This window comes from Meles meles, chromosome 3, assembly GCF_922984935.1.
Source record: "Meles meles chromosome 3, mMelMel3.1 paternal haplotype, whole genome shotgun sequence".
Classification (NCBI taxonomy): Eukaryota; Metazoa; Chordata; class Mammalia; order Carnivora; family Mustelidae; genus Meles; species Meles meles.
The window spans coordinates 97,003,061-97,027,875 of NC_060068.1; positions in this window are offsets into that span (position 1 = coordinate 97,003,061).

Consider the following 24,815-nt stretch of genomic DNA (forward strand, 5'->3'; position numbering starts at 1 on the left):
CAAATTTCTGCTGGGAAATCAGCTGATAATTTTAAGGGGTTTCCCTTGTATATAACTATTTTCTTTTCTCTTGCTGCTTTTAAAATTATCACTACTTTTTGCCATCTTAATTACTGTGTGTTGTGGTGTGGACCTCCTCGGGTTGATTTTGTTGGGGACTCTCTTTACGATCTGGATTTCTATTTCCTTTTCCAGATTTGGTAAGTTTCTAACTATTATTTTTCAAATAAATTTCCTTCCTCCTTTCTTCTTTTTTCTCCTGCTGGGATCCCTATAGTGTGAATGTTATTATGCTTGATGGTGTTACTGAGTTCTTTTAGTTTTATTATTATTTTTTCTCTCTCCTGTTCAGCTTGATTACTTCATACTACTCTGTCCTCCAGTTTGCTGATCCGTTTTTTTGCTTCTTATAGTCCACTACTTATTCCATCTAGTGTACTTTTAATTTTAGTTACTGAGTTCTTCATCTCTGATTGATTCTTTCTTATGTTTTTTGTCTCTTTGTTAAGGGTCTCACTGAGGTCCTCCACTCTTTTCTCAAGTCCAGTGAGTGTGTTTATGACCATTGCTTTAAATTCTCTGACAAACATATTTCTTGCCTCTGTTTCATTTAGCTCTCTGCTGAAATTTTTGTCCCATGATTTTGTTTGGGACATATTCCTCTGTCTCCTCATTTTGTCTAACTCTCTGCATCTGTTTCTTTGTATTAGGAAAGTCAGGTATGTCTTTTGCTCTTGAAAGTAGTACTCTTGAAAGAAGAGGTCCTATAGTCCCCTGTAGGGCAGTGTCCCTGTTCACTAGAACCTGGCATTTCATGGGTGTTGCCTGTGTGTGTTGCATATTCCCTACTGTTGTGGCTAAGTTGTGTTTGCCAGTCTAGTCATCTGCCATGGCTCTCTGCCTGTGTGGGCAGCATTTGGTCCCTGTATTGTTAGTGGCTAGTTTTGAGCTGTGAATTGAATCAGACCAGGAAGCTGTTAAGAGATTCAGTAACACTGGTGCTTCCCCTGTCTTTTCCCTGTGGTGATTTCTTTGGTACATGGGACCTGAAATCAGATGAGATGTCTGTCCCCAGCCCACGACAGGGGCTGGACTGAAGTGTACGGATTTCATCTCTCCTGGGTCTGAGTCACATTGGAATGGTGCTTGTCCCTGGTTGGGGATTGCTCATACCCTACCAGGCTTGTGGCACTGCTTTGGATGGACTCCAACCATGGATGTATTGGAGGGGACAGATTTGCTGGAGAATTTGTGGGGGCAGGGAGGGAGCTCACAGTTTTAGCAAGGTTTGCCAAATCTGTTGTAGGAACCTGGGACTAAGGCCTGGCTGGAGGAGGCGTGTCCATAGGAGAACCAGTGGGTGGGACAGGCTGCTGGCAAGTTACGTGGGGAATGTTGGCATGCGGCATGATGCTGGTTCTGGTAAGTGTCTATGTATCTAGGCTGGGGGGGGCAGTGGAAGGAAATGGCAGCCACCAGCTTATTTGCTCTTGGAGAAGTTTCCCTACAATCACCTGCTCTTCCATTACATATTCTGGAATTAGGAAAACAAATCTCCCTCTTGTATACTTTATGTGTTCCTCAAATTGCTGTTTCTATACTTTATCTCCACAGGGCCGTTAGTTTGGCTGTCTCTGTAGGGACAGGGGCTCAGTTTACTATTGCCCTCCCTGCTAGTCTTCTGACCTTCAGAATTCCAATGTTAAGCCCTGTGGATTGTAAGACTAGAGAAATATGCCCCTTTGGTTTTCTTGTGTGTTCCCTGTGCCTAGAGTGCTTGGTGTGAAGATATGCTCTCCCCTCTCCACACTTGCAGTGTCCCTCTTTCCCACAGACAATCCTGCAGGTATTTTTATTTCCAGACTGAATCTCTGTCCTTCATATCCTGTTCAACATGGCCTCTTCTCTACCTTTAGCTATGGAGAGTCTTCTCTGCCTTTGAGTCATTTTCTGGGTTATTTACCCCAACGTGGGTGTTATTTAGTTGTATCTGTGAGCCTAGGTCCTCCTATTCTACCATTTTTCTCTGCAAGTCAACTAATCAGTTATTTTAAAATTTCTCAATGATAGTCATAACATCTAGTTTATCTCTCAGTCTTTTTTGTTGGTTGCTTTGTCTTTTGAAAGTGAGTTGTTTTTCCTTGACCCTTTATGTATCTTCTAATTTTTGTTTGAATACCTTAATCTAATGTGTAGAACAGTAGAGACTGAGGTAAATCATCTTTATGCCTGGAAAAGGACATGTCCCTTCTTCTCCTAGGCCATTAGTGGTGCAAGAGGGTAAAATTGTTGAGTCAGTCTTGTCAAATGTAGAACTGTATTTGTTTTTGTTTTTAATTTTTTTTATTTTTTTAATTAACATATAATGTATTATTAGCCCCAGGGGTACAGGTCTGTGAATCGCCAGGTTTACACACTTCACAGCACTCATCATAGCACACACCCTCCCCAATGTCCATAACCCAACCACCCTCTCCCTACCCTCCTCCCCCTGGCAACCCTCAGTTTGTTTTGTGAGATTAAGAGTCTCTTATGGTTTGTCTCCCTCCCAATCCCATCTTATTTCATTTATTCCTATCCAACCCTCCAAATCCCCCATGTTGCCTTTCAACTTCCTCATATCAGGGAGATCGTATGATAATTGTCTTTCTCTGATTGACTTATTTCACTCAGCATAATACCCTCTAGTTCCATCAACGTCGTGGCAAGTGGCAAGATTTCATTTCTTTTGATGGCTACATGGTATTCCATTGTATATATACACCACATCTTCTCTATCTATTCATCTGTTGATGGACATCTAGGTTCTTTCTATAGTTTGGGTATTGTGGACATTGCCGCTATAAACATTTGGGTACATGTGACCCTTCGGATCACTATATTTGTATCTTTAGGATAAATACCCAGTAGTGAAATTGCTAGGTCATAGGGTAACTCTATTTTCAACTTTTTGAGGAACCTCCATGCTGTTTTCCAGAGTGGTTGCACCAGCTTGCATTCCCATTGACAGTGTAGGAGGGTTCCCCTTTCTCCGCATCTTCGCCAGCATCTGTCATTTCCTGACTCGTTAATTTTAGTCATTCTGACTGGTGTGAGATGATATCTCATAGTGGTTTTGATTTGTATTTCCCTGATGCCAAGTGATGTGGACCACTTTTTCATGTGTCTGTTGGCCATCTGGATGTCTTCTTTGCAGAAATATCTGTTCATGTCCTCTGCCCATTTCTTGATTGGATTGTTTGTTCTTTGGGTGTTGAGTTTGATAAGTTCTTTATACATTTTGGATACTAGACCTTTATCTGATATGTCGTTTGCAAACATCTTCTCCCATTCTGTGGGTTGTCTTTTGGTTTTGTTAACAGTTTCCTTTGCTGTGCAAAAGAGTTTGATCTTGATGAAATCCCAGTAGTTCCTTTTTGCTGTATTTGTTTTTATTATTGTTATAGTTACCTTCAGTATATCATTGGCTTCAAATTCCTCTAGTATTACCTTGTGCATAGTAGTGATAGTTGAATTACTGGAGGATTTTTTCAATGTTTTTGCTCCCTCTTCAACTTTCTTGTGCTCCTGTGCCACAGAGAAAGTTTCTCTTTGTGCTCTTGACCCTCAGCCAGTAGCAGACTCCTATTTCTTGTTACTTGGTGCTTGCTAGCCTGGTGGTAGGAATAGGGTTTCTCTGTTGTCCTGGTTCAGTTTTTGTCATAGGTAGGCCCTGTATCCCCATATCTCTGGGAGCATTTGAAAAAGCCTTTCTGTGTGGGAAATATGTTCAAACTAATTGCACGTGGAGCCTTGGCCACTAAAACCAAAGGATACTCCCAACATTAACACTGAAGTGCTGGTATTTTTATTACTACTGAATCCTTGTGTCTGTAGATCATAATGACATCCTGTAGTAGGTATGATTTGGGCAGCCTGTTTGTTTTAAGAAACAGATCAAGTATTTCAGTATCACTTTTCTTTTTTAAATCATTGAAGTTCAAGGTTTTATTTACTTGTGTTTTTCCTACATCTGGAAAATTACTTATCTCCATTTCATTAAGGTTTTTTTTTTTTTAAACCCCCTTGAGATTTTATCTTGTTCTGTCATTTGGAATATACTCCTCTGTTTCTTCGTTTTGCTTGACTGTGTTCATTTCTATGCATTAGATAAAACAGCCACCTCTATCTGAATCTTCAAGGTGTGGCCTCCTGTAGGAGATGAAACTTATTGTTCAATCCTGCCCTAGCTATTGGTTATCTCTCAAACTTTTATGATTGTCCATACAGCCTATTTTATTTTTAAAAGCTCCCAGTAGTTGAGGGTGTATTGAGACCTGTCAGTGTCCCTGAGGGGAGGATCTCGGTCAGCACACAAATGCAGGCTGACTCGAGGTGAGACCCTCAGGCAGCAGCTTTAAAAATATACAAATATAGACAGTCCTCTTGAACCACAAGTGCAAGCCTCATGATGATAAAGCTCCTTGCCACCAAGCCAGCTGAACTAGAGGTGTCCCCTGAGCAGCATTCTAAAAAATCAGGGCTCCAGACAAGTGTATAAATAAGCTCTTTCCTGGGAGATACTGGTGAGGTGTAGTGAAGCAGAGGAGAGTGCATAGATGGCATCTCTTGGCTTGTGTTCCCTGAGAGCATTTCCACATGTACCTCAGTGTGTGCCAAACCTACAGCTTGCTCCTCAAGCCAAGGCTCCAGGACAAGTGAATAGGCCTCTTTCACAGAAAGATGGGATGTATTTCAGCCTGCTGTCTGTGTAGTTCTCTGGGAGTGGTAGATTGCCCTGAACTCTCTCTCCACTTGTTATAATTCTGTGTGACCCAAGAATGCAGGCATTGCCCTTCTAACCCCCAATTCCTACCCCAGCCCCTAGCCAGGCAATTAAGGGGGCTCTCCCAGGTGGTATCCATAAAAACTGGGGTACCAGAAACATGTTAAAAAAACCACTCTACTCTCAAATGAGGGAGAAGGACAGCGTATAGATGGTACCTGCAGGAAAAAAAGAGAGGGGGGAAAAGGAAAAAGGGGGGAAAACCCCCTTGCAATAATAATAATAATAATAATAGTAATAGTAATAATAGGGTGGTACCCACTGGCTAGAGGAAGGCAGAAGGAAAGCAGGAAAGTGGTGCCCACCAGCCAGGAGCCACCAGCTATGGGCTAAAGAAGTTGCCTGCCCCTCAGGCTATCGTTTTAAGATTAGAAAATGAGCCTCTTTCATGTAAGGTCTAGGGACCTCTCTTGGCTATTTCTCTGCTAGGCCCTGGGACAGGTGAGTTTCAGAGTAAGCCTTTTAGATGGTGGTCCTCAGATCATTATAGCCTTGTGGGTAAGTTATGAGCCCTACTGGGTTATAAAGCTAGATGTTTTGGGAGCTTGTCCCTCATGTGCTTGTCTTTAAGAGTTGAGTTGCCTGATGTGAGGTTCAAATCCTTTGCTCCTCAGGGAGAAACTCCAGGTTTTGAGTTCCCTCTTAATAGTGAGTCACTGCAGTAGGGGTGGAGTTTATGGCAATACTGTGTCCCAGTCTCTAGTACCTGCTTCAATGTGGCCTTCTCTTGTTTGCTCAGTTTTTAGTTTTTTTTTCAGAGGATGTTGCTCCATATATAGCTGTAGATTCAGTATTTCTATAGCAGGAAATAAGCCCAGAATCCTTCTGCATTGCTGTCTTGAACTGGAATTTGTTTGTCCAATATCTGTTTCACACGTTGGACATGGGCATTAGACATTATTCATTTGACTTGAGCAATTGTAGAAGGAGGATGAGAGATGCATGTAGATGATTTCATGATGAATATATGAATGCTTATGATTCCTTGATCTTTTTCCCTTCATCAAGGAACTGAATCATGTATACCACATTATTTATTCCCCCTTTTGCAATGAAATTTGAGGAATAACCTAATCAAAACCTTTGTTTTTTTTTTTTAGTATATGTGCTGCCGAAGCGAGCACAAAACCTTTGCTTTTTTTAACAATAATTTTGGCAGGCTGAGTTTCCCCAGTGTAATAAGGAGTCCCTTAAGAATTCCTGCACATTAATTCTTCTGGGCCATATATTAGAAGGACAGGAAAAAGATTTCTCTGGGTAGAGTTGGCCTTGTATTACAGATAGGAGTTGGCCCTAGTGAGATACATTCCATGGAAGACACATTTTAGGGCATTTCCACATGACTGAAGACAGTGCAAAATGGATTTTTTTTTGCTTTGCCTTTTTTTTGGCGGGGTGGGGGGGATTGGGATATGTTGACAGGTAAGTTACTGCAGCAAAGACTTGAAAGTTTAAAAAAAGGGGGGGGGGAGACACTATTTATCAGCTGGAAAGTTTTCTACCAGATTGACACTGCTCATTGACACTGTCTAACCACCATGGAGTGGGAGAATTTAATGGGCTCTAGCTGTGACCAAATTATAGAACAGATGAGTGACCCTGTTCCCTCCTGAGTCCTTTTTCCTGGAAGAAGCTTTTCTCTGCTTCCTAGGAAAGGCTTCTTGATCTCCCTGCTTGACTTCCCTATAGTCCATTCTCTACACAAAAGCCAGAGTGATGTTTAAAAAAAATATATCTGGTTATTTCACTCCCCTATTTAAAACTCTCCTAGGACATCCCACAATATTTGGAATAGGATCAGAATCTTTACCTTAATCTTCAGAAAGCCCCATGACCTGTTCTCTGTCCTCCCCTTGGTTGTCTTCTTCTGCCATTTTCCTGTATCTGCTGTGCTCCAGTCACAGTGGCCTTCTGTCTTCCACAAATTTGTTCCTGCCTTAGGTCCTTGTCTCTACTTGCTCTCTCTATCACTGGTGTTCTTGCCACTTCCCTTTTCCTAGCTAGTTCCTTCTCTGCAATCAGATCCCATCTTCTTAGAGATACTTTCTCTGATTGCCTGATTTACCCAGTGACTATTCTATTCCTTTAGTTTTCATTCTCTGCATAGCACTTTTCACCCTAAGTGACTTTTCTTATTTATTTCTTTGTTTATGGTGGGTCTCCTCTCCACTAGAATAAAAGGTTCGTAAATCCAGGGACTTTGCCTTGTGTTATGAACATTTAATTCCATGGCCTAAGAACGGTGCCCTAGAAGGCACAGAGCAGGCCCTCTAAAAATAATCATTAAATAATTAAATGTTCAGTGGAGATAACAATACTTATTGTAGAACCTTATTATGAGGATTGAATAAGATAATGTTTATATAGTGCTTAAAATAGAAACCAACATATAATATACTAAATAATTGGTATTATTATTAATACTGCTTTTGTCATTTCTTTGGTCATTTTTTTCTCTAATCATTGTGATTGGCAGTTTGTTTCTCTTCATTTTGTTTTGTTTTGCTGTAATTCAACTCTTTGGCCATACTTATCTAATTTTCCTGTTTATAGGCCACAGAGAGTTGTACTTTTGAGGTACTTGAAAATAACAAATTTAGCCTTTGGCATTCTCTCTTCTTAAGTTAAATAATTCTTCCTTATTAAGTTAAAGAATTCTAATTCTGTCCGTTTTTTTAATACTTGGAGAAATGACTTTAATAAATTCTCATGTTATCCCCATTGGATAACTCTGTGCCAGGGCTACAGAGTGGAGCCATCACCACATACTAATTAGCAAATTCCTGCACGGCTCTTATTTGTCCAGGCATAAAGGAAGCTGCCCAAGTAATTTTCCCTTGAAAATGACAGTGTTGCAATAGTAGTTCCACCTACTCTAAAGGGGTAAGGGTATCCTTACACACACATTTTTCATGGGCACTTTTAAAAATATATTGACAGAAAAAGGGTCTGGTGTTTATTGAAATCTCAGTTTGCTAGCTATTTTTAGAGAGCTCCCTCCATTGCACCTTAGCTTCCCCATTCATAAATAAGATATAATAATTGAAATTAGAATCTGTGAAATTATTTCATATCTGAAGTACTGTTCTATTCCAAAGTGATCTGGTCTGGTTCTTTCTGGGATTTCTTTGTGTTTCATTTAGACCCTAAGGGTAGAAAACACTGTGACTGCCATGTCTGTCTTTTGATATTTTGGGCAGGATTCAGTTGGGGGGGGGGGGGAGTCTTGAATATGATAGAAAACAGTGGTTATTTCATTAAAAAAGAAAAAATTATATACAGATATCCTTGATATGTAAGAGTTGATGAGACTTTTTAACAATCTGAACAGTATATGGTATAGAATTGTAGAATGTGAAGGGAATTTGTCAGCTCAATCTGGGTATGGCAGAACTTACTCATGTTTGGCTATTTTCCTAAATTCTTCCTTAAAATGGAATGTGCATTTGGAGAAAAGAAACTAAGAGCATGTAAAGATATTATACATGCCAATATAGCCTTTTACATTTAAACTTTTTCCTCCTTTCCCATAAAGCTAGTGATACTTTTTCTTGAGGGAAACTCCTCAATGAAGTTTAAAAAAAATTATAAGATTTTTAGGGCATTTTAAATCTGAAATAATGTAGAGTAATCATGACTGTGTCCTGACCAGCACTGCCATTTTGTTACAGAAATTTAAATTACATTAGAAGCAGTAAAAGAACAATATTGATACTGTGAAGCACCAAAATCAGTGAAATAAAGGATGAGATTGAGAAAAATCAAAAAAATGGCTAAGGAAAACGACTGACTTGTAAGAGATTAGAAAGGAATTATGGATATAAAGAATAGCCATTGGAGATCTAAGAATTTTTTTTTAAGATTGTTTATTTATTTATTTGACAGAGAGCGATCACAAGTAGGTAGAGAGGCAGGCAGAGAGCGAGGAGGAAGTAGACTCCCTGCCAAGCACAGAGCCTGACACGGGACTCGATCCCAGGACCCTGGGATAATTACCTGAGCCGAAGGCAGAGGCTTAACCCACTGAGCCACCCAGGCACCCTGAAATAGCAATTTATAGACAAGAAAAGGGAAAAAAGTATTCAGAGATATACTATAAGAAAACTTATCTAAAATTTAAAAAGACCTGAAAATCCAGATTGAAAGGCTGTTGGCTTAGGAAAATTTAATAAATAATATCTCACAGCAAGTTGAATTTTGGTGAGGGTGCCTCAGTTACTCGATCAGTTAAGCATCTGCCTTCAGTTCAGGCCATGATCTCTAAGTCCTGGGATCCAGCCCCCACCCCAGCCGCAGGCCCTCTGTCGGTCTCCCTGCTTAGCCTGCTTCTCCCTCTCCTTCTACCCTTCCCCATGCTTGTGCTCTCTCTCTCTCTCAAATAAATAAATAAAATCTTTTTTTTTTTTTTTTTTAAAGATGCATTTTGGGGGCGCCTGGGTGGCTCAGTGGATTAAAGCCTCTGCCTTAGGCTCAGGTCATGATACCAGGATTCTGGGATCGAGCCCCGCATCGGGCTCTCTGCTCCGCAGGGAGCCTGCTTCCTCCTCTCTCTCTGCCTGTCTCTCTGCCTAGTTGTGATCTCTGTCTATCAAGTAAATAAATAAAATCTTTAAAAAAAAAAAAGATGCATTTTGGTGAAGTTAATAACATCAAAAAAGAAAAAAAAATTATCCACAAATAGAAACTGAGACAGGTCACTCTCACTCCATTTCTCCCCCTATGTCCATAAACCTCCATACACAAAAACAAAAACAGGTAAACAGTTCAAATTAATGTCAGACTCCTTGGAAGCATTTTCAGATGGAAGATGAAGGAATAATTCATAGAATGCCAAGGGGAAAATGGTGCCACTCAGCCAAGTTATCTTTTTTGTGTGAGGCCAATAGTAAAATACTCTGAGGAAAGAGCTTATTCATGAACTCTTCCTAGAAAATTTCTTGCAAATGTAACTCAGCCCATCAGAATAAAAATAAAAGATAATAATAATGTAAAAAGAAATGAAGAGGGGCGTCTGGGTGGCTCAGTCAGTTAGGCATCTGCTTTTGGCTCAGTTTATGATCTTGGGGTCCTGGGAGTGAGCACTGCATCTCGGATCCCTCCTTAGTGGGGACTCTGCTTCACCTTCTCCCTCTGCTCTTCCCACTCTTCCTGCAGACACTCTTTCTCTCAAATAAATAAATAAATAAATAAATAAAATCTTTAAAAAGAAAAACAAAAGAAAGAAAGAAACCCAATTTATAAGTGAAATCTAGAAAAAAAAGACAGAATTGGTTTAGATTTAAAGTTAAAGGCAATATTTTAAATTGAAGTGTGGAGAAATCTGTTATACTGAGATACATATTTATAAAATTATGACTGAACTAGTAATAAAGTAAGGGAAATAATTAGAGGCCAGAAACAGAAGAAAGAGTGATTCCACAGGGGGATGTGACCTCAGAGTGTTATCTGCCGTGTGCAACATCTGATGCTTCTCCCTGGTGGACTTTGCCTGGATTTTAACGGTCCAAGTGTCCTGAAGGGATAAGAGCAAAAATTGGGAGTTTAATCAAGGAGAGGGTGGGTTGAAGAGTTCTGCATAAATTTGGGACTTCTAAAATATGTCACCTTCATTGGGCACAAGATTAATGCGGCAAGGAAGGACTATTCAGTTAAAAGTGGGGGGACAACTGGTTGTCTTTGTGAAGTATAAAAAAATGGAAAATACTCTTCGCATCTTAAACAAAAATCAGTTCCAGATGGATTCATGACTTAAAAATTGAAAGGCAAAATTTAAAACCTTTTAGAAAAAGTGGAGATTATCTCTGGGATGTAAGGATAGTGAAAGATTTACTATATGAAACACGAAAAGAAACTAATGATAGAGGAAAAGGTAAATATGTTTGATTACATTAAGATCAAGAATTTTGCCTCATTAAAAGACACTATATTCATAAAGAAAGGGAAGACATTTGCCCATATAACAATTTGGCATTAACCAAAAGGATAGTATCCAGAATACGAAAAGAACTCTTTAAGAAAAAGTTGAATAAGCTAATAGAAAAATGGGCAATTGTCATGAACAGTCATTTTGGAAGAAGAGGAAACACAAATACCCCCCAAAAATGTGGAAATATTAACTTCATTATGTGTCCAGACAAAAACCACAATGACATTCTTTTCATATCTACCAGAATAACAAAAAATAAAAGTTGTTTAATATTAAGTGTTATTAAGTGTTAATATCAAGGATATGGAGTAAAAGGAATTTTCAAAGAATGAGAGAGTATAATTGGTACACTTTATAATACAATCTTCCATTAACTAGTGCAGCTGAATATGTGCTTACTTATGACCTAGCACGTTGTCTCCTGTATATAAATCTTAGAGAAACTTTCACACACAATCCAGGAGATATTCAGGGTAGCATTATTCCTATTAAGAAAAATCTGGAAGTAATGCAAATATCCATCAATAATAGAATGGATTAAAAATAGAATAGTACGAAAAGTGAAAGCTAAGTGACTATATTGTGCACATCAACATATGTAAACACACACACACATACACACACACACACACAATGTAGAGCCACAAAAGAAATTTACAGAAAAATACAAAAATATATATGGGTTAATTTCATTTAGAAAAAGTTAGAAACAAGACAAAACTAAAAACTATATTGTTTAGGAAAATATACAGGTAGTAAAACTATAAAGAAAAGTAAGAGAATTCTTAATGGTAATTCAGGACAGGATTAACTCAAGGGAGTGGAAGGAGGATAGTTTAGGAAGGAACACAGTGGGTCTTCAGAGCCCAGAGCTTGGTGGTATGTGCATATGATTTTATTATAACTCATTCAGTAGTGTGTATATACTGTGTACACTTTAGTACAAATTATTTTAAAATAATAAATATTTTAAAAAGTTAAACTAAAAACTATGAAATGCGATTGCAAATTGATTGTATAATAGAATATAATAATACAAGTACATATGAAGAAAAATAATTTAGAGTAGGAAGCATCAGTAGGAAAAAGATGAATGATTTTATATCTTGGCCCAATATGAAATTAAAAGACCAATTATGAGGAGAATATCTATGAGGCAAAAAAAGAGGCAGATTTTTAGAACAGGTTACAGAAATAGACTAGAAATTACCTAGAAACAGACTCAAGTACATGTAGAAATCCAGTAGGTAAAAACAATAGTTTACATTTATGTCATATTGCCTATGGACATTTTTACTTGAACTTGAATTAACGCCTGATGGATCGAAGTATTAGATGGAAAGCTAAGATCAATCCACCTACTTACCTACCTGCCTACCTATATCTGAGGAGTTAGCTTAAACCTTATTTCTTCCGGGAATCTTTCCTTGAGCTCCCTGGAAACCCTTAACTATTACAGGCTTGCATGGCAACTGCTACTTTCCCCCACATTACAGATAACATTCTTTATAGCAGTTCTGTGTTCAAATTCTTCTCCTCATCCCATAGGAGACTGTTAGCTTAGTAAAGGCATGGTCCTGTTCTATTTTATTCATACTGTAGACCTAGCAAAAGAGAGGAGTACCTGGTATAGGCTATGTGCTCAGTGAATATTTGTTAAATTAATACATAAATGACCAAATAATATGGTTTTGATGTGGGGCAGGCCTATGAAATAGCATGTGGAAGCAGAAGTCATAAAATCATATAATTGCAATATTTGACTACATCAATATAAAAAACTAAACCTCTGTGCTGCAGATGAAAGGCAGATAACAAAAGAGGGAAACTGTATGGTATTGAAATGTCAGGCAATATCCTGAGTTAATATTAGCGTTAATATCCCTAATTTACAAAATTTCATATAAATTGATAAGCAAAAGATAAAGGAATTTCATACTTGGTACACACACACACACACACACACACACAGAGTTTATTCTCTCTCACTGGTCTGTAGTTTAACTCAGCCCAGGTGGGCAATTCTTGCTTAAGGTCCTTCATAGAGTTGCAGGCAGATATTGGTTGCCCTTGCACATCCAAAATGGCTCACTGTCATTGCCAGCAGGTGCTACTGACTATTGGTTGGCATTCTAGCTGGGTCTGTTCACCAAAGTGCCCACATATGGCTGTCTTGATGTTTGGGTTTCTTCTAGCATGGAGGCCATGTAGTATTCAAGAGGAAACATCCCACCAGTGAATGTCCCAAGATACCGAGGGGTTGTTGAAGGTTCTAATGAACTAGCAAAAATCATGCAGCTTTATTTCTGCCATATTTATTCTGCTGTTCATTAAGTCCAGCTCAGATTCAAAGATTGAATTAGACTGTACATCTTGATGGGAGAAGCAGCATGCGTGTGTAGAAAGAGAAGGCATTTGGAGAGTATCTATTTGTTGCCTGTTTGCCGAGATTTTTAGGGGGACAGCAGGACTCAGATTTCAGGTTGAAAGGTGCACATCTCTTCTACTGGATCTTGGTTTTCAACTACTTAGTGTTCAGTGGTCATGTAATTTGTGCTTCTAACCATTTTTTTAGATCATACATCTTTTTTAAAATCACCTAACTTTTGGCAGTTTATACAGATTTGCCTTTTGCAAATGACTGGTTTTGGTATTCATCCTTAATCTGGATAGTGGAGGGTGGTGTGTGAGAAATGATAGCTAGTGCCTGTTCCCTCCAACCCCCCATCCCCTTTTGAATTATACCTTGCATTTCTTCAGTGACAGGAAATTTTGCCATGATCACTTGCAGGATGTGTGTGTGTATGTGGGAGTTGTCACTGTAGTGGGAAAATGCCTCGAATTTGAAAAACAGTTTTGCATTTATTTGAAAGCTTTTATTTGTGAGCTTGAGCAGTCCAGAGTGTCCTTGTGTACAAACCCTACCTTTGCTTAACTCCTATTATTATCTTGCTACAGAAGGTCATGCCAACTACTTAATTACATGGAGAGTTATGAAACAGCCAGGGCACCAGAACATTATTCAACTGTGGGTTCCTAAAGGAAAATAAACTCTTCTTGGACTGCACAGCTGCCAATAAACCAGGCATGTTTGTTTATTTGTGGCCACATGTATAGCTCTCTTGTAGAAAGGGATTCTAGGGCTGGGCAAAACTCCTGGATTCACCTTTCCTAACAGCACTAGCAGCTATAGTACAATAGAGCCATTTTAATTCATAGCAAGATTAAATCTGAGTACTTCAAGTCAGACTCTTCTTTCATTGAATGTAAACAAAACCTCTCTATGCAAGCTTTCTTGCTTTACTTGGAAGTAGGCTAACACATTTAGTGGTGTACCCCTAATCAAACATCAGTCTCAATAAAAATGTGTTTATTGAAGAGATGATTATGTATCTTAAGGTTCCTACCTTCCCCTCAACCATCTGCCTTCAAGAGGGAAGAATTTATGCTAAGAAAATTCGTGTTTCAGGGAGGCGAGGACTTTTTGGTTCATCCTGTGTGGTTCCATTTTCAGTGTGACTCTCACCTTGAAAACCTGTAGACTTTAGCATTTCATGCATTGCCTCTGCTTTAACTGCCATCACGCAGAAAAACCTGCTAATTTTAAACAAGCTTTTTGCAACTTAGATGCTCAAAGAGAAACAAAAACAGACCTCTTGAGAAAGAGGTACTCTTCTGGAAGAAGTGTTTTTCACAGTATAGTAAATGAGGTAGCCACTAACTCGTCTACAGGAAACAGCTTACAATCTTTTATTTCTATAAAGACTTTCAGAGAAAAAAAAAAAAAAATCAGGCTCAAATGCCAAAAGACAACTTTAACCCTCAAATCCCAGAACCCAAGGTCAATCAAAGGTCATATAAGCAGTACTTAAGTCAGAAGGTTGGCAAGCTCTCTCTCAAGGCAGTGTCTGGTCCTTCTGAAATCTATAGCTAAAGTGAAGCCATGGAACGCTGATCACTTGTAAGTCAGAGGTACCTGTGATTTATTAAGTGGTATGAGGTGCTGGTGAGGACATTAAGTTAAATATTGAAAAAGACTCTCATGGCTGCTCCTCCTTCTTGAAACCCAATTTAGACCGTATCATAGTTTTTGTAAAGACATTCCTTTTGCCATTGTGGTGTAAATCCCGTCTGATTCAACGTTCAAATATTTATGTAAACTGAAATATGTCTGCAAAGAAGTCAAAACAAAACAAATATACCATACTATCTCTTTCCAGCAGTTCCTCCCACCTCCCTCATTTACATCCAAGCACAAACCTCTCCAACTGGCTCCCAGTTGTTAGAGTGGGTTAATTAGTGTTAATTGCAGAGACTATTTCTTTGAATGCACTGATGGCTAATGTCTTGCAACCAATTTAGTCTGGAGTTTGCAGCACTTGTGAAGCATGTTGGTAGCATTTTCTAAAAAATCATAACAGATAAGCGCAGTTGGTTTAGTCTCCCTACGATCTACCACAGCAGTCAGTAATGAGTGCTTTTAAAACATCTGCAGCTTGGTCATGATGTGTTCCTTAAGCTGTGAACTCAGCCTTTACTGTCATTAGAGTGGGCGGTTTCTCCTGGGATTTTTTTGGGTGAAGTGCTCTCAGTTTCAGATGGAGTTTGCTAATGATAATTTGCGTCACTTGCAAGTTGTAGCAACATCAGAATCTCATGGTCTATCTTTTGGCTCATGATACCATGTAATTAGAGTGGAAATGGGAAAGAATTTTAAAGTGACTGTGTACTTGTATTACAATTCCGAAACCCAAAGAAAGAAAAGAAGAACCATTATTTGTGTTAATAAAGGAAAAATCTTATACTCTTTGGACGGTATCTTGTAACCTTTTGATATTGGGATAGAAAACGGATGTGGGGGCGCCTGGGTGGCTCAGTGGGTTAAGCCGCTGCCTTCAGCTCAGGTCATGGTCTCAGGGTCCTGGGATTGAGTCCCGCATCGGGCTCTCTGCTCAGCAGAGAGCCTGCTTCTCTCTCTCTCTCTCTCTCTCTCTCTGCCTGCCTCTCTGTCTACTTGTGATCTCTCTCTGTCAAATAAATAAAAAATCTAAAAAAAAAAAAGAAAAGAAAATGGATGAGGGGTTTGTCCTCACAAAGTTGACTTATTGTTACAGTGATTTTTGGTTTTTCTTCATTCGTCTAGCATTTTTTGAATACTTACCATGTACTGTGTTTAGGGAGGTAAAAATGAAGAGTAGTGAATGTGGCACAGGTCTGGCTTCAAGGTTTTTACTTTTTTCCCCCCAAGGTTTTTATATACTGTGTCTTACCTGAGACTTGCTGTAATCATGTGAGGTGGTAGGGCATATATTCATTATCCCATTTTATAGGTAAGGAAATTGAAGCTTGGAGAAGTGATTGCTCTGGGTCACACAGTGGTGACAGCCAAGATTAGGAATCAAGACTCTAAGCTTAATCTTCCTTACATCTTGAGGTCTCAGTGGTGGGCAAAGGCAAATAAGCTTGTAAAAACAAAATGGCAACAATTCACATAACTGTTCAAAGCCATACACGCCAGGGCTAGATCTTCAGGGCAGTGGAAAGTGCCAGTACATAGGGAAAATACTGGGAGGAAGGGAGTCCCTTGAGAAGGGGCCTGAAAGCTTTACCTATAAGCACATTCCATGCCTCTGTTACATCCTTCTCTTACCCCACACCTTTAATATCCTGACATAAGCAGAAAGAGTAGCCCCTTCTGCCCTTGCCATGCCCTATCTAAACGGCTTTGACTATAACTTTGAAAAGACTGCAGTTTAGATGACCAGGACACTGAAGAAGAATTTAATGGCATATGAGACTTTAGTGGAGGATGATGACGAAATTATTTTCTTGGTGTGAGGAAGCAGCACTGTAGCACGACGGGGGCAGGTTTAGGAGTATTGGACCAGAGTGGTCATGGTGGTGGTGATGGCTCTGTAACCAGGAGCAGGGCTGGCTTCATGAACATGCGACCTGTATAGACAATACTTGGTTTAATGCTCTGCTGACTCTATCTTGAAATTCTTAAGTTTTGAATGAGGAGCCCCACATTTTTATTTTGTACTGAGCTCTGCAAATTATATAGCCTGTCCCAATCAGATGTGTCATGTTGTTGTTTATGCTGCTTCAGTGTTTGACTTTTAGACCCATATTAGTATTATTGGGTGTTAAACCAGTTTGAGTATTTGACCATTACCTGAAATTAGCATTAGATTGCTGATACTCTTGAGGTGGAGTGTTTGATTGACTGAAAAAGGCAAAGGATGAAAGAAGAGAGTCACGTTTTTCTTATGTCATTTGACATAAAATAACCTTAGCTTGATGGAACAACAGGAGGGGAAAAAACATTTAAAAGTACTCAATATTTGGCTTTGTTTAAAGCTAGGAAGCAGTAGCAGTGAGTCTCTGTATAGGGAGAGAAGCACTGAAATGATTTATTTGACCGATGTTATTTCTATTGTGTGCTCAATAGCCAATATTAATAGTCTTCGTATCCTGAATCTCTTGAATTTCTGAGGTCAGAGAAATTGCACAGTATGACAGATATTGGACTTTGGAGTTTTATAGAACAGACTTATAGACCAAGACAAATGTAGAGAAAATTTGTGAGATTTAGTCACATATTGGGGAAGTAGAAGGTAGGGTAGATGTTGCTTATCTTCACTTGATAGATATTGCTTCAAGTTTGTAACTTTGTCGGGGAAGTGTTGGCTGATGGCATTGACAATGAACATGGTAATGATATCAATAACAGCAGCAGTTGCATCAACACTGACAGGGTACATTTGCTGAGTGTTTACCATTTATTAGGTACGTCTAAGTAATTTTCAAGAATGATCTCCTTTAATGCTCACACAAAGAGGCAGGTACTCTTATTGTCATTCTCCTCATAAGACAAATGAGGAAATAGGCAAATACAGTTGAAGAATTTCACGCAGGGATGCATAGCCGGTATGCATTGGTGTTGGAATTAAAAGGGCTATCTGTCCCTAGCACCTAATCTTTTAACTGAGCTGTTTTGCCTCCCAATGAATGTCCTTCTATCAGTGTTTTTCCCAATAGGTGAAAATATATTTTAAATATATTTTAAAAACATTTTCCTATGGTTTCAACTCTTAGATCTGAAGTCTTCATCAACACTTGTCTTACCACTACTTTTAACAAAGATGGTGCAGGGAAGGGGTAAAAAAAAAATCAAATTTGGGTATTTGCTGTTAGTAGTGAGCGACTTGGGAGAAAAAGGTCAGGGCTAAATGGGGAGCTATGAGTTGTGGTCATCATTTTTTCTAATTGACTCTCTTCTTCAATTAAAGTTGCTTGGAGTGGTGAGGGTCATACTGCCCTTGTGCACAGTCAGAAGACAGTCATTGCAGACATGTCCCAGGTGTCAAGGAGGGGTGTATTAAGGTCTTTATGACTCAGCAGTGTTCTTGAAGTGGGGCATCTGGAAGTAGCAGGTGCATCCAAATTGGTGAGGCCCACCCAGGAGTCAGAGCTCTCTACTTGCAGATTTCTAAGAAGCTCCCCTTTACTCTTTTGTTTTAGGACTATGAGCTTTGCTGTCTAAGTCTTTTTATGGGTTAATGTCCTTTAAGTGGGTGTACAATGTTCCTCCATTGATTTTTCTGTTGACGATTACTCTATCATCCAGTTCAATCAATTTAGCTTTGCACCATTGCATATAAAGAAACCGGTATTGAATTTCACTGAGAGTTCCATTTTAGGCTTATCTTTAGCCTTATCTGTATGATCTCTTAACTTTGAATAGGTATTCAGCATTAAAATGCATGCTTTTAAGTGGAATGTTTATTCAATCTCAGCAGGTCCAAAGGAAAGATTGGCAGTCAAAGTAGATTTAGGGGAGTCAAAACAAATTTGAATAACTATTTATTTGTGACTAATGTCTTTTGAGTTTACACACTGTGAAGAAATCATTCTGATTTCTTAAGAAGTTTGCTGTCTGAGTTTGGGGGTGCTTTCAGGTAAAATGGTACTCCAAGCTTCTACCTAAGACCTACTTTTTTGCCCTCTTCCAGTGCTGTTTAGAGATCAATTTGTTTGTAGTATAAATTTAGTGGGTGTGTCAGTCTGATTAATCTAAGTGGGTAAAAGCCCCTTAGGTCGGTTGTGGAAGTAAACTCTGGGCAAAGGATTGAAGTGCAAATGGTTTAGTAATAAAATGTACTGAGGAGAAACCGGGAAAGGAGTATATAGAAAGTGGAAGAGCTGAGGGGAAAAAACCCAAACAAGTGTGTGATTTTGGGTTAGGTTCCATCCTTAGCCTGATCCCAAGAGGAGCCCTGACGTCTAAATTATGCTGCAGAGTTTGTCCTACTTTGAGGCAATAGAGCTGGGCCTTCATCCTCTTGTACCAGGCAGTCATTAGCCATGTGTACCTGGGTGGTGGAAATGTAAACCTCCCTGCAGCCACTTCTGGCTCTGTCTGCTTCCAGGCTAAGTGACATGGACAGCTCAAAGTTGGTGTCTTGAGAAGACTGCAAGTGAGGGCATTTAAGAGTGACGCATGCAGAGTTGAGGATGAATACATAAATCGAGGTAGAGGAGAATTCCTCCATTCCTCCAAGTTCAGAACATGGAGGAAGAGGACAGGTTTGTCCCTAAGTGCTCATGGTGGGGAGATCAGTGAGAGAGTTCTGGAAGAGGGGGAATAGGCAAGTGTGCTTGGAAGCATGACAGTGAAGGTTTCCTCAAACTACAGAGGTGACAGAATTTGGGGGGCATCTCCAAAGTAGGAGGACCAGATTCCTGGCATTTCAGGGAGGTGGTAAGATCTCTAAGGGAACTGGCTGCTTGTTTTCATCAAGCAGCCAACCTTGGCGTAGAAGCAGGATAGCCACTGGTTTTCAGTGGCTAATGAGCATCTCAGAGCTGACCATAATGAGGCAAATTAGAAGGTCATCCAATCCAATTTGTGCCCAACTTTCTGGGCACAAATCAAATCTCTGTTTGCCCTGGATGGAGACTATTGATGGAGACGAAGAGATCTAAAATAGGACTCCTGGTCCCATTCTGGATATGAGAATTTTTGAAGAGCTCATGATATGTCTTAGAGAATCCCAGTTGAACCCCTTCAGCTATAACTATTACTTTCAGCAGATGAAACTTACAGAGTTTACACAGAACATAGCTAATTTCATTTCTTCCCACTGTTTATTAAAGCCTGTTCTGGAGTCTGGACCCTCTCATACAAGTGTTATGGTCACTCCTAATCAGAAAAAGTCCGAGTTCAATAATTATTATGTCTAATTCAATGTAATAATGAAAAAATGTAAATTTCCATCAGAGTTAAAGTTTTCACCCCACCCCAAATTCAGACCTTCAGTGGAGAAGGGGGACACTTGACTTCACAGTCCTGCCTTTGTGTTTCTCATCCCTTCTCACCTACTTTCTAGGCTGCCTCTGGCTCCTTCTGTTTTGAAGCAATGGGAAGGAGAAGAGAGAAGTAGGAAAGTTCTTACTTAACTAACCCTGTGAGGTGTATCAGAACCTGCTGGTAGTTAAAGCCAGCTCTTCTGGGAGGATCTTTGTGAGCTCTGCAGGGGTAGTATCCACATGCTGTTGATGGCTCATGCATTTCTCTTTCTGGTAGCTTAGAGTTTCTCCCCTTGGGACTCTGGTGACTGTTCTTCCTATGGCATCACTCTGTCCTACCAGACAGTCCTCTTGTTTAGGATCTAAGATAATCTCAGGCCAGATGTTCTGTGCACTGATATCGGATCCCTAGGAGACAGTCAGGCTCTTCTATCTGTCTACAAGCACCATCCGGTAAAGATGTAGTCATCCCTCTTTTATTCCAGGTGACAGTACCAGGCTACTGTGGCTTCTATATTCAGGCCACATGTATCATTATCTTAGAGTGGACCATTTATGCCCCCTTCCCTTGACTTCAGCTAAGGGAGAAGATTCCACAACCTCTCCTCATTGGGAAAGGACTAGGACTCATGGCACACCCATAGTTGTCTCCAAAAACCCTCCTCTCTGAAATGCCCATTTACCTTTTAATTTAGTAGGGCGTACTCTTAATGTGGTAAAGGGTTCATGGTTTTATTTATTTTTCATTTTTTGGGGGGGGCTAATGCTTTTTAAAAAGTGGTTTGTAGATAATACCTTTGCACACCCAGTTTTGTAGTCTCACATCTCTTTTGGGGTATGTTGTCACTTGTCAGGTCCCTCAGCCCAAATGAGATTAAAAAATTTCTGTCTTAATACTTAGTTACATTGTACAAAAGATAAGTGAAGAAATATTGCATGTATTAATTCTTTATTCACTGAACATCAAGTATTTTCAGTATGCTCTTATGTTTAGAATATGCTATGGGGTATATATAAGGATACATATTATATAACTATGAAATCCCTTATATATATAAAATGCATAAGCTACTGTGAATGGTATAGTTCTCATATTGAGTAGTAGCTTTGTGGGTATTTAATATAAAATAAATACATTAATTAGTAAAGATGGCCATGCCATGATTAATGATGAGAATGTGCCATACACCAAATATTATAATGCATTTAATTTTGTGCACCCAAGTTAGAAAAATGAAAGTCATCTTGGGGGACCTTTGAGTACAGACACTAAAGATAATAATCACTAACATTTTTTAAGTATCTTGAAAAAAAAAACATTTATCCAACATTTATGCTAAGTGTTTTATAAACAATATATCATTTTGACCCTTTAACAACCTTATGAGGTAAGTAGTTAGTATTTTCTTTCCTACTTACAGATGAGAAAACTGAGGTCCAAGGGGCAAAATGCCTTAGCCAAATTCCCATGAAAGACTATGGAAAGTGATGCTGGGTTGCCTGACAACCAGCCTCACCTCTACTTTTCAGACATAAATTTCCAAATATTTAGTAGTGTGTGTTCCAAGCCAGGGAAGATGGTGTGTTGGGAGTAAGAAGAGCTCAGGCTTTGCAGTCAGTAGAGCTTGCTTCAGAGCTGGCTCTGCCATTTATTGGCTGTGTAGTTTGGGACAAGTTCCTTGTTCTTGATCTTTAGAGTCTAACTATAAGATAGAGGATGATAATATTTATCCTTCAGAGTTTGTTATGACCCAAAATAATGACTTTAAAGAGGCTGGCACATTAGAGGTCTTCACATATCATACATACATCATTTTCATTCCTACTCTTCACCGTAAAATGTTTTGTGAATGCAGAAAAGGAGACAGACTAGACTTGGATCTTAAATTCCAGTAATCTAGAACTTTTCTGTTTTGGCAGTCAAGCTCCAATGATCTAGAACTTGTCTCTACTAAGGATGATTCTTTGTGGTTGTTAAACAACAGTAGGCATCAAAGTCACAGAACAACCTTTGGGAAGTGCTCAAGACCCCAAATTTCTTTCTAACTTGGATTTCTTACATATGGCATTCTTTCTTACTCCAGAATAATACATACTCCTTCCCAGGATCTTGGCATCCCTGGACAATACATGATAGTATTTGACAAAACCTCCTTTTAGCAGTGAAGTGCTTGGGTTGTGGCTGGCTTGGATTTGATAATGCTCTTGAGTCACTCTGCAGGGGATCAAAGGAGAGAAGCTCAAGGAGTATCCCCCTGAATGTTCTCCACTGACAGCTGAAGGAGTAACAGTAAGAGATGGCAGTTAGAGTCTGCCATTTTCCCATAGACACACACAACACTGTCTTCCCTGTTGTCCCTTGGCATTTCCTTTCTGAGATAGTGGCAGGAGTGTGGCCACCTAGAACTTGAGCTGTGATTTGGAGGTACAGTTGTTGCTTCTATCTGTGTCCCCAAAACTCCAGCTGCATCCCCAAGTCTCTAGTTTAGAGCCGGGTGTCCAGAAGAGACAGGGAAGCAGGATCTCCTCCCCATCCATACCACTCCTCTCCATCTGTAGTACTCCAGTATTGGAACTGGGGTGTAGAATCCCTGGCATCTAGACAGTTGGCAGCTTCCTGAGGCCCAAGAAACTCACCTCTCCTCCTATTCCTTCTCCACACTTCTCCCTTTGTTCCTCCCATTTAAGAACCTCTTCCAGATCTAAGGAATTGTGAAATACCTTTGCAATGACAGTTTATACATTTAATTAGAAGCTGGGAGTTAAGCTCCCCAAAACCACAAAACGAAAACTTGAGATTCTCCCAATAAAATCCCAGCTTTCCATGAATGTGGGCTGACTAATCCATCTGCCTTCTACTCCCCACCCTTGCTCCTTCCCCTGAGCCCTTGTGTTTCATGCTGAAGTCATCCACTTTCTTTACCTGGCTTTAGAAAACTGCTGAGGTCTAGTTCAGCCTCATTCCAAAGTTGTCCATCAAAAGTGGGGACATGGAAAGTAACTGCCTCTTATAGGTAAAACAGGAGAAGGATTCACACATCCTTGCCAACATTTATGTCTTATCTTTTTGAGAACAGTCATTCTAACAGGTGTGAGGTGGTATCTCATTGTGGTTTTGATTTGCATTTCCCTGATGATTAGTGATGTTGAGCATTTTTCATGTACCTGTTGGCCATCTGCATGTCTTTTTTGGAAAAATGACTTTTTATATATTCTGCCTACTTTTTTATCAGATTTTTTTTTTTTTTGCTGTTGAGTTATAAAAGTTCTTTATATACCTTAGATATTAACTCTTTATCAGAAAAGTGATTTGAAAATATTTTCTTCCATTCAGTAAGCTGCCTTTTATTCTGTTAATGATTTCCTTTGTTGTATAGAAGCATTTTAGTTTGATGTAGTCCCACTTGTTCATTTTCACTTGTGTCGTTTGTGCTTTTGGTGTCAGAACCAAAAAATCATTGCCAGGTTATAAAAAGGCTTACTGCCTATATTTTCTTCCAGGAGATTTATGGTTTCAGTCTTTTTTTTTTTTTTTTTTAAGATTTTTACTTATTTGTCTGTGTGTGTGAGAGAGATAGAACACAAGCAGGGGGAGTGGCAGGCAGAGGGAGAAGCAGGCTCCCCATCAAGCAAAGAGCCCAGTATCCTGGGATCATGACTTGAGCCTAAGGCAGATGCTTAAGCAACTGATCCATCCAGGCGTCCCTATGGTTTCAGTGTTAAGTTCAAGTCTTTAATCCATTTTTGAGTTAATTTATGTGTATGGTCTAAGATAGTGATCCAGTTTGCACATTGCCATCCAGTTTTCCTAGCACCATTTATTGAAGAGACACTTTTCCTTATTGTGCATTCTTGTCTTCTTTGTCATAAATTGACCATATACATGTGGGTTTTTTCCTGGGCTCTCTATCCTGTTCCATTGACCTTTGTGTCTGTTTTTATGTCAATACCATACCATTTTAATTACTGTAGCTTTGTAATATAGTTTAAAATCAGGGCACATGATTCTTCCAGTTTAACTCTTTTTTCCCCCAAGATTGCTTTGGTATCTTGCTTTGGGGTAACTACAGTTTCTTAACACATTCTATTAGTTTTCCTCTCATTTCTGTTTCACATCCCCTTTCTATGCTTTTTGGGATCAAAAGTCAAATAACATACTTCACCTAAATCCGTCTCTTAGAGAAGTACTAGAGGGGAACACAAACAAGAAGTCTGAAACATTAAAAAGTGTAAGAGATGATGACTAGGCCATCAGTGAGGAAGAGGTAAATAAACAAAACCTGTCCCCTCTGCTCTTCAAATGAATAATCTGGAGAGGTGCATAAGAAATGAAACAGGATTTTGTAGGTGAACCTGAGGCTCTGTGGAGCTTTTGAATTGGGAGAGAATGAAATCCCACTTCTGGCTAGGAAATGGAGCTGATACCTTGTAGAAAGGTTCAAAGTAGAGAAGTAGAAATGCAAGCTTAGACTTATAGGTGAAGGAACTCATTTAGGACTAGAAACAACCCATGTTTCAGACAGACCAAATGACCAGAGAGAGAATGTGATGTTGTGGAGGAAAGGGCTTCCAGATTCACAGCCACAGAAAACTTCTAACTTCAGGAGAGGGATGAGGAAGAGTCATTGATCACCTGGCACAGGAGGGCCTAAAGCCTGGATTGGTTGGGGGCATTTGGGCCATATCTAGGCAGGATCCAAGAGAGGTGGGGGGCAGAGTGTAGGAGACAAGCTTGGGACCCTATGCCAATGC